Source organism: Petromyzon marinus, chromosome 72, assembly GCF_048934315.1.
Source record: "Petromyzon marinus isolate PM22_M1 ecotype Great Lakes invasive population chromosome 72, UKy_Petmar_22M1.pri1.0, whole genome shotgun sequence".
Taxonomy (NCBI): domain Eukaryota; kingdom Metazoa; phylum Chordata; class Hyperoartia; order Petromyzontiformes; family Petromyzontidae; genus Petromyzon; species Petromyzon marinus.
In genome coordinates, this window is record NC_133738.1 from 7,944,735 (window position 1) to 7,955,355 (window position 10,621).

Genomic DNA, 10,621 nt, shown 5'->3' on the forward strand with positions numbered 1-10,621 from the left:
TTGGCCGTGTCGGGTCGTGGAGGGTTACGACACATAAATAACGCGATCTAACCCAAAACCCTTTACTACCACCCCCTGTTGCCACACGTCCGCTACTACAGGTAAAGATGAATAGGAATATACACTATGCCTAACCATGCTACTACAGTTTCAGTTTAATTTTTTTTGGTATAGCCCTGTGAGCCATTCGGCTCTTGAATCGGGTGCATGTTTTTGTTTGTTTCTTGTTCATGTTTTTGTTTGTTGCGGTTGCACCCGATTCAAGAGCCGAATGGCTCACAGGGCTCCACTGATGAAGATAGTGGTGTCACAGACAGTGTACACACGCAATAATGTTCACGTTCTTGTTGTTGTAGCTGAGCTTACCCACCCAAGGGATCCCTGTGCAACAGAGGAAGAAATGTAAAATGAATCTAAATCAACTTAAACTCTAATACCACTCCTCACCGTGCTCGCTCTCTCACTTTACCACTCCACGTGCCGTCATCATCGCGAGACGGCAGGGCATGTGTACCTCGCTAGTGACGTCATGTCACCAGTAAAATCACTCCCCATGAGGGCCTGCCTCATTAATTTTAATTAACCATTAAATCTGTCGCGAGTTCACTATGTCCGGTTCAGCAGCCACGCCCTATCACTCAATGTCAGGGCCGGGCTCTTTAACAATCTATTAAGTGGGAGGGGTAAACTCGCTAGTGACGTCATGTCATCTCCCCCGCCGCGTCAATCCGCATGACGTCACGAAATCCCGGAAAGCTGCTCGCCACTCAACTGCGATCCGAGGTGAGAAGTTCACATCGTGGTGGTGGTCGTGGTTTTTGGTGGTGGTTGTTTTTGTTTATTTAGGTGCAGCCTCGCTTCTTCTGTTGTTCTCCTGGGGATCTCAATTGAATGTAGCAGCGAGTATGGAATGGATGTCCAGGTTGGAACGTTACAAAGTGTGGCCTAGCCATGCTGGGCTTGCCTCCTGCCATCGCCTGATTGTATTTGCTTTGATTTTTGTTCATTTTAATTTGTCCTCACCTGGCTGACTACTTGAAAACCATGTTTTAAACAAAAAAATATACCATTTTGAGCTATATATCTTTCAGAAGCGACCTGCTCACAACGAAATGGCTTGTGTGTAAATTTACATCAGCCAAATACTCTAAACGCGACCACGCAGAAAGAGAGACACGCAAACTCCAAATAAACACGCGTCAGCGTCGGGATACAACCCACAACCTCCTCTATACCGAGCGATGTAGTGCAAATCTCGCCAGCGTGGTGCACACTCGAGTGCTTTATCACACTGAGTCTCTTTACTTCAGTTCAGGAGCGTCCTGCCGAGTTGGTTTGGCAGTCGGGGGGAGGGGCGATGCTTATTCGCGTATTCCCGATTGAGTAAACTGGAGGCATTTGTTCAGCATTGCAATATTTGGACGATACCAGTCCAGAAGTTTATTTCAGAGTCAGAAGAAGTTTATTTCCCGAGTGAAGTCCATTGAACTAATAAGCTTATTTTCAAGGGCGACTCAGCCGGAAGACATTAAAACATTTAATTATAATTAAGCTCACTCACTGGCCCACTCACTCATCCATCCACTCACTCGTCTACTCATCCACCCTCCCACCCACTCTATAACTCGCTCACTCATCCATCCACTGGCTCATCCATCCACTCGCCCACACAAGCACACTCACCTACTCACACTCACCTACTCGCACACTCCCACTCGCCCTCTCACTCGCCCTTCCACTTACCCAAACTCACTGGCCCACTCACAATCAGAAGTGAGTAACACCCATTGAGCTTAGACGCAATTTTTTAAGGGCGACATGGTGGGCAGACATCAATGCATTCCAAAATTGCAGGTTTACAAAAGAAACTTAATAGCAATTCTGTTGTAAAATTACATTCCCACTCAAACTTTAGTGATTATTAGAGTCAGTTTAAGCGAGGTTTTAGATGGCAGAATTGAGATGCCAAAAAACGATACGTGGTTCCAAACCTTTGGGCAGTGAAATCTGGGAAACTTAACAAACAATCAGGCATACCGGAACCCCTAGACTCGCACAGAAACCCACAGACTTGCACACAGACCCACAGACTGACATAGACAATCAGATGCACGTCGCAGATTTTTCGGATTGTCCAATGGTTTAATAAGTAAAATAAAGAGCAAATCTATGTAAAAAAATATCCTAAATAAAAATATCACGTGATTGATACAGACTTGATGTTAGTGTTAAATTCTACTACAAGAATGTGTGATTAAGGCAGACTTAATGCTGCCTTGCAATAGGTATCTGTTTTCAAATTGGACTATGTACTTTATTCATTTCTATTTTTTTTCATGAATTGCCTACCTTTCGATTTAATGCTTTCGTGACTGCAGTGATTCATATTCTTGGTTCTTTTGGTAAAGTCACGTTGAAGGGAAACAAAACAATAAAACAAATATATAAAACAATCAAATTCTCACGACGTTTCTAATCGCTATCCGTGGTGCTAACGTTTAGAAATAGTTAAATAAATAAATAGATACAAACCGCCACTTCTTTCAAATGTTCTTGCCGTTGGTTTTCACACCTGATGATAACTGCTTGTGTTGCAGTCGAAACGTCGTGATAATTTTATTGTTTTGTTTCCCTTCAAGGTGACTTTGCCGAAAGAACCAAGAATATGCTTACCTTTCATCGATTTTGCACTCCTATAGTTTTTTGTATGTTGAACTTCTTTCACACCGTACGTATCCAACCATGTTTGTTTTTGTAACTTTCTGACCCGCCTCGACTGGACACCTGTGACATTCCTCCAGAAGACAGATTCAGATTTTAAAGATTCTGATCTTAACACCTGTCTTATTGCCGAAAAGGTTGAAGCCTTTTCTTCTTTCATCAAAATAGTTGTATCATTATACATTTAAACCATGACACCAGTACACAATGGCCTACTCATGAAAAATAACGCGAGAAATAATGACTTTAATATCTATATGGCAGCATATGTTGCATGTTGGTGTGGAAAATATGCCTGCAATATTAATAATACAATTATTAACATTTGTGAAGTGCTGAATTTCATCCGTGGATCCCACCAATCTGTGCCGTGTATAAAAAGTACAAAATATACACATCCTGCAATGTAAACAGCCAAAACTCAAGGGCGGGCAAGCTTCATTTACCCACTAACTCAATCACTCACTGGATGACCCACTCACTCCCTACTCAATAAGTCAACTACTCACCCATTCCGTGACCCAATCACTCACCCACTCGCTCAGGTAAACGGCAAAACTAGGCAGGAGATGAAGACCAGTTTACAGAGGTGAGTTTTAAAGATAGACTTCAATATATATCTGATTGTCTTACTAATCAGAGTGGCCGCTTCATTTTACCAGAGTGGTGAACCCGGAATATTGTGATTGGTGACATTTGCAATGCGTGGGCAAAACCTTCTCTGGAATTGGGAGAGGAGGCAGTTTGACCGGAAGCTTCTGCAGTCAGTCGGTGTATGTTCCTTTGCACTCATACTGGTAGAGCTCACTAAGTGGCGAATGGTAATGTAACCTACAGTGTGCTGCGCTATGAACCAGGCAACACGAGTTTGATTCACACTCACCGTACGCCTTTTGGCGCCTTTTGGCGTCCTCGGGTCTAACACCGTTTTGAGACTAGGCTCAAAAGAAAGCTGTCTCTGGTGTGGACCAAACAGTTTCAAAGACAGTGCATATATTATCAGTGTTTTTTGTTTGCATTCTGACCACAAGTGAGCCTCTTTGGCAGGTGAGGCTGCATTCGTTGGTCATGAATCCCGTTTGCTTAGAAGATCGACCTCTGTGGAGGAGGCCCGTGAAGGATGCTGCAGGGTAGTTGGAGGCATTCATCCTACAACAACGAGGTCAGAGGAGTGACACATCAATGGGTGGAGCGCTGGGTGGCTAAAATGCAGCAAGTTGGCACAGTGGGTAACACAGGTGATGCATGTGCCAGTCATCTCAGTCATCCCTTGATACCTGGATCATTCCCATGACCTACTGGCAAGTGCTCCACACTTACATGACCTCAATTCGCACCTATCATGGCATGACCTCTGTAATGATGTTACTACCAGTTAGTGGTGAATGATAGCTGTTTTATTTATATAATCTGTTAATGATCCATGTGAAACATATCTGTATGTAAGAGTGTATCGACATGCGGAGTGGAGGCACATTTGTTCGTCCACTGCATTATGGAGCCAACATTCAGAGTTGTATTATTGCTGACAGCAGACATGATTGACAAGTGATAGCTTAACTTATTGTAGGCCTCTGCTGGGTTGATTGTTCCTAGGTTAAGTACTTGGTGAAGAGTATATGCATCTGTACTGATCAGATGAAGGCAGCCAGGCATGGTTCTAGCCACAACACCACCACCTCTGTTCCAGTGCGTGAGAGTATAAAGTTTTTTTTGCTGTAAAGTATATTGACCATATTATACGCCTAGGTTTAATCAAAGAAATGGGGTTTTTCTATTACATGTGTAAAATAAGCTCCTTGGAGACATCCATTTTCAGGGGAGTAGAGATTTCTCTGAACGTATATACAGTCCAAGTGTAACGACTGCCACCCTCGCAATCGCTATGGCTATCTTCAGCCCCCATGGTTTCCACCTAGTTGATACCTGAACAGTCAACCCCGATGGTTTCCAAAGTCGGCCCCACCGTCGTCCACCTCTGGTCGTGAATCAGTCCCCGAGTAAGCGCCCCGACCGCGGGCCTTGCTCCCCCTTATATACTCGCACGCCCCCCCCCCCCCACACACTTTACCATAACATATGTGTTCTTAATTGAATAATGCTTACAGTGCCTTCCGGTCAGCTGTTTCCAATCAACACAACACGCGCCTTCTGGAACCTTCTTTTGTACAGTCCCCGACACATGGAACGAACGTTTCATAAGCATGGAAAACACAGCACGTGAAGCTGAAATCACATCTGTTCATCCAAGCATTCAATCAAATCTGAGCCTGGCTTCAGACTTACAAGTTGCAATTGAACATTAATTTGTCCATTTTATAATATTTCTTCCGAATGTGAATAGTTTAATTTTTAACACTATTTGCTATTTTTATGAGACTTTTGCAATAGTTAAGTATTGAAAATCGCTGTTTTGGCTTTCTTGGCACGTTTCTTGATGTTATTAAGGCCTAAGTACCATGAAGAGGCTTCGGTTTTTGGTTGTTCATTGTTTTAGATATATCTGCCCCGCTGCTCACATTCGTTAACGATTTTTATGATTTTGGGCAGGCTCGGAAAATGCTGCGTGACAAGGATTCGGAGCCATTTCCTGTTCAAGTTGGCGTGTGACAGGAATTCCCTCTGGCCACAAACATTACGGTAAGTCCCCGGGTAGCGGAAGACCCGACTCACGGAAATTCAACCTTACGGAAATGCTCCCATAAATCATTACAAAAAATCAATATGCAGAATTTTTTGCATTAGTTTCTTAAGCGCAAGTAGTCCAGCGCGGTGAGGTTGTGGATGAATAACGCTGAGCGAGGCATAAGGCAGGCAGCATCTTCCCCAAGGCGGTGGTGTATAGCCGCTCTGCACTCTCAGTCATGCTGTTACATTGTTACCGTGCGTTTCCTGTATCTGTCACATCGTCTCGTAACTTTCAGTGTAATATCACCCTTAATTGCATTGCAATAATGACTGAAAAAGATTAAGGTCAATGAAATTGTTTTGTAGCATTGCCTAATTATTTTTCATTTGTAGCATTATGTAATTTTGGTTTTCTTTGCTTAGAACTATCTTGTTTTTCCCATGTTTCTCTTTATAGTTTTGATTAGAAGTGTATTTAATAAGTTATTTACGTTATGTACTTTATTAAACACAATTACACTTCGATTGCTTATGGTCTCAGCCAACAGCGATCGGAGAGGTCGCGGCCTAGTCTATGCCCGGTATATGAATATTCGGAAGTGACTTTTCTTTTAACAATTAATATTATAATGTCTCATGGTGTTCATTGATATTTGGATAAGTTTTTCTTCCATTAGTTTAATTATGGGTAGTGTTAGGGTAGATATTCGATTAAATGAAAGAATCATAGGAAGTGCAGAACGTATTTACAGCGATACGATACAGGTCGCGATAGAAAACGGACTATAGCGCAATACAGTGCTGAGAGAAAATGAACAAGTATTTGGGTAGGGGCAGCACAACTATTTCCGGCTATGGGATTTTGTCTTGATTTTGGGGGAAAATTGTTCAGTTTCCGACATGGGAAATTCGGGTTACGGATCGTTCCCGGGAACGTAACCCTTCCATGACCCGTGGACTGTCTGTACATTAAGATTGCATCTTCAATATTTACATAGTTTTGATAACCTCATAATGGCTCTACAAAAATGCATTTGGTACAGTTACAATGAGAGGCTAATCGATGGCTGGTTATAGTTAAGGGATCGTTTCCTGCTGGTCAACCATGTTATGTATGCTGATGATCTGGCAATGGCTACTCAATGCGATGGAGTTAGGGACTCTTGTTCTGTACCTGGAGAATTTCATCATGAGGAGGAGCCTTACATATGTTTCACAAAAATAAAGCACCTGCCTGGGTATTTCACGTCATCCAACATTCCGCCTGCTCGCCTCTTAGTGAGTAATCAGGCAGTTCTATAGGTGGTGGAGGAGCTCCCATACTTGGTTAATGTGTTCACGACCAGCTCTGGTTTGGCAGCTAAAGTCTCAATTCAAACTAGTCGAGCAGCATCCTTTAATTTGACTGCCTAACATGGTGAGGAAGCTGCCTGGACCATTGCTCCATGTAAATCACTGAATCTTCTTGCCCACAACTATGACCCCTTTCTCTGTGGATGTGAAATATGGACTCCTTTAAAGAACCATCTGTGCTGGCTTATACAATTAAGGCTGGCCTGCCCATGATTCATCCTCTTGAGCCAGATTGATGGTTTTCGAAGCTTACAAATCCCTGAGATATCCATACATAATATAATCAATGAGGCTATTTGTCAGGCGAGGCTGCATTCGTTGGTCCTGAACCCCGCATGCTCAGAAACTGCATGCTCAAGTAGCGTAAGTTAGTTCGGATACAAGGGACTAATCGGGTATGGCATGGGCTAGAGAAGAGATTGAGAGATGTGGAGGTGATCGGACTTGCTGATTACTGGTACCAAGAGTGTGCAGATCGGCCTCTGCGGTGGAGGCCCTTGAAGGATGCTGCATTGTAGTTGGAGGCAATCGTCCTGCAACAACGAGGCCAGAGGAGTGACACATCAATGGGTGGAGCGCTGGGTGGCTAAAATGCAGCAAGTTGGCACAGTGGGTAGCACAGGTGGTGCATCTACCAGTCATCTCAGTCATCCCTTGACACCTGGATCATTCCCATGACCTACTGGCAAGTGCTCCACACTTACATAGCCTCATTTCACACCAATCATGGCATGACCACTGTGATGATGTTAGTACCAATTAGTGGTGAATGGTGGCTGTTTTCTTGATATAATCTGTTAATGATCAATGTGAAACATATCTGTATGTAAGAGTGTATCTATATGGGGAACGGAGGCAGGTTTGTTCGTTCACTGCATTATGGAGCCAACATTCAGAGTTGTATTATCGCTGACAGCAGACATGATTGACAAGTTATAGCTTAACTTATTGTAGGCCTCTGCTGGGTTGATTGTTCCTAGGTTAAGTACTTGGTGAAGAGTATTAGCATCTAGCCAGGCATGGTTCTAGCCGCAACACCACCTTCTCTGCCGTTCCAATGCGTGAGAGTGTAAAGTTTTTATTTTTGCTGTAAAGTATATTGCCAATATTAAACACCTAGGCTTAATCAAAGCAATAGGGTTTTTTGTTTATTAGACGTGTAAAGAAGCTCCTTGCAGACATCCATTTTCAGGGAAGTAGAGCTTTATTTCTCCGAACGTATATACAGTCCAAGTGTAACGACTGCCACACTCGTAATTGCTATGGCTATCTTCAGGCCCCGATGGTTTCCACCAAGTTGATACCTGAACAGTCAACCCCGATGGTTTCCACAATTGGCCCCAATGTCGTCCACCTCTACAGTGCCTTCCGGTCACCTGTTTACAATCATCACAACGCACACCTTCTAGAACCCCCCTACACATGGAACGTTTCATAAGCATGGAAAACACAGCACATGAAGCTGAAATTACATCTGTCCCTCCGAGCATTCAAGCAAATCTGAGCCTGGCTTCAGACTTACAAGTTGCGATTAAATATTAATTTGTTCATTTTATCATATATCTGCCCAATGCGAATATTTATATTTTTAACACCATTTGCTATTTTTAGCAGACTTTTGCAATAGTTAACATTTGTTCAATAGCCAGATACAACCGAAATTCTGTACGTCGAGTTACGGGTTATTGATATTAAATATACTTGGGCCTCCAGGCATTATACTGACCACTTGCCTTACTATGCCAGGCCAACAGCTGATTGTCAGTAGGAGCAAGTGCCGTAAAACAGCCTGTGTGATAAATTTGAGGGTGATTTTTTTTGTATTTCTCGTTAATGTTTGAGTGTTATTGTCCATGTAATATGTGAATATCACATGTGACTGTATACATATGCATTTCTATGCTTCTTTCCTGAAATACATTGCGTGGATTTTACTGTTTTCTGTCTGCAGCTGCCAGTTCCTCTGCCACTTTGCTGGACAGAATTGATCATATGGAGCGAAAACAATCAGCGGGAGAGAAACCATTCAAGTGCACGGTGTGTAAGAAGGCGTTTGCACATCCATCGAATCTTCAGGTCCACCAGAGAACACACACGGGAGAGAAACCCTTCAAGTGCACTGTGTGTGGGAAGGCGTTTGCAGAGTCATCACCTCTTAAAAGACACCAGAGAATACACACAGGAGAAACACCCTTCAAGTGCATTGTGTGTGGGACGGCCTTTGCACAGTCATCATATCTTAAAATACACCAGAGAATACACACAGGAGAAAAACCCTTCAAATGTACTTTGTGTGGTAAGGCATTTGCACAATCATCAACTCTTCAGGGCCACCAGAGAACACACACGGGAGAGAAACCCTTCAAGTGCACTGTGTGTGGGAAGGCGTTTCCACAGTCATCGCATCTTAAAATACACCAGAGAAGTCACACAGGAGAGACACCCTTCAAGTGCACTGTTTGTGGGAAGGCCTTTGCAAAGTCATCCCATCTTAAAACACACCAGACAATACACACAGGAGAAAAACCCTTCAAGTGTACTTTGTGTGGGAAAGCATATGCACGGTCATCAAAGCTTCAGGGCCACCAGAGAACACATACGGGAGAGAAACCCTTCAAGTGCATTGTGTGTGGGATGGCCTTTGCACAGTCATCATATCTTAAAATACACCAGAGAATACACACAGGAGAAAAACCCTTCAAGTGTACTTTGTGTGGGAAGGCATTTGCACGGTCATCAAAGCTTCAGGGCCACCAGAGAACACACACGGGAGAGAAACCCTTCCAGTGCACTGTGTGTGGGAAGGCATTTGCAGAATCATCATATCTTAAAATACACCACGGAAGTCACACAGGAGAGACACCCTTCAAGTGCACTGTTTGTGGGAAGGCTTTTGCAAAGTCATCCCATCTTAAAACACACAAGAGAATACACACAGTAGAAACACCCTTCAAGTGCACTGTGTGTGGAGAGGCTTTTGAAAAGTCATCACATCTTAAAATACACCAGAGAAAACACACAGGAGAGACACCCTTCAAGTGCACTGTGTGTGGGAAGGCATTTGCATATTCATCAATTCTTCAGTGCCACCAGAGAACACACACGAGAGAGAAAACCTTCAAGTGCACTGTGTGTGGGAAGGAATTTTCACTGTCAACATATCTTAAAAAACATCAGCAAACACACACGGGAGAGAAACCCTTCAAGTGCACTGTGTGTGGGAAGGAATTTTCACTGTCAACATATCTTAAAAACCATCAGCGAACACACGTAGGAGAAAAACCCTTAAAGTGCACTGTGTATGGGGAGAACGGTTTTCGACAGTTAGGGGATCGAAACAAGCATCAAACCATTCATCAGGAAATTAATCTGAAATCGGCTTGTGAAAGTCCAAGTGCTGCAATGAGTTCATCCCTCATGAAACAAGAACCAGAAAAACATTTGAGATATGAAACGTGGCCAGGAGTGAAGGTGAAATGTCAAGAAGTGAAAATGAAATTTGAATCAGTGAAGGTGAAAAGTGAAATGACAGTAAAGTCTGAAGAAGTGATAGTGAAATGTGAGGATGAAGATTCAACTCCAAAATCCGACCTTCACGTTGATCGAGGCAGCGTTAAACTGGAGGAGACTGTGGACTCTGAGGCAGAGCGAGGCAACTCCCAGCAATTTGTGGATGTGGAGGTGTGGGTGGATTTTTTAGGCAATACCGAGTCCAATGGAGACCAATTAGATGTGCATCATTTAGCTTAGGATAACGAAGTTCCAATCCATTCACAGGCCTTTCCCATAATAGAGGTTTTTTGGGTTAGATCGCGTAAATATGTAAATGTGTAGTTAAAACCCGTCCCCACCCGAAACAGCCAACTAGTAAGGGTTGTAACGTTAACAGAACATGCCAATTCATCACTAGTACAGCACA

General features: G+C 43.3%; 1 pseudogene; it reads left to right on the plus strand.

Annotated features, from left to right (window-relative positions):
• The first annotated feature begins 683 nt into the window (after positions 1–683).
• Positions 684–10,095, plus strand: LOC116957330 (uncharacterized; annotated as a pseudogene).
• The last annotated feature ends 526 nt before the right edge of the window (positions 10,096–10,621 follow it).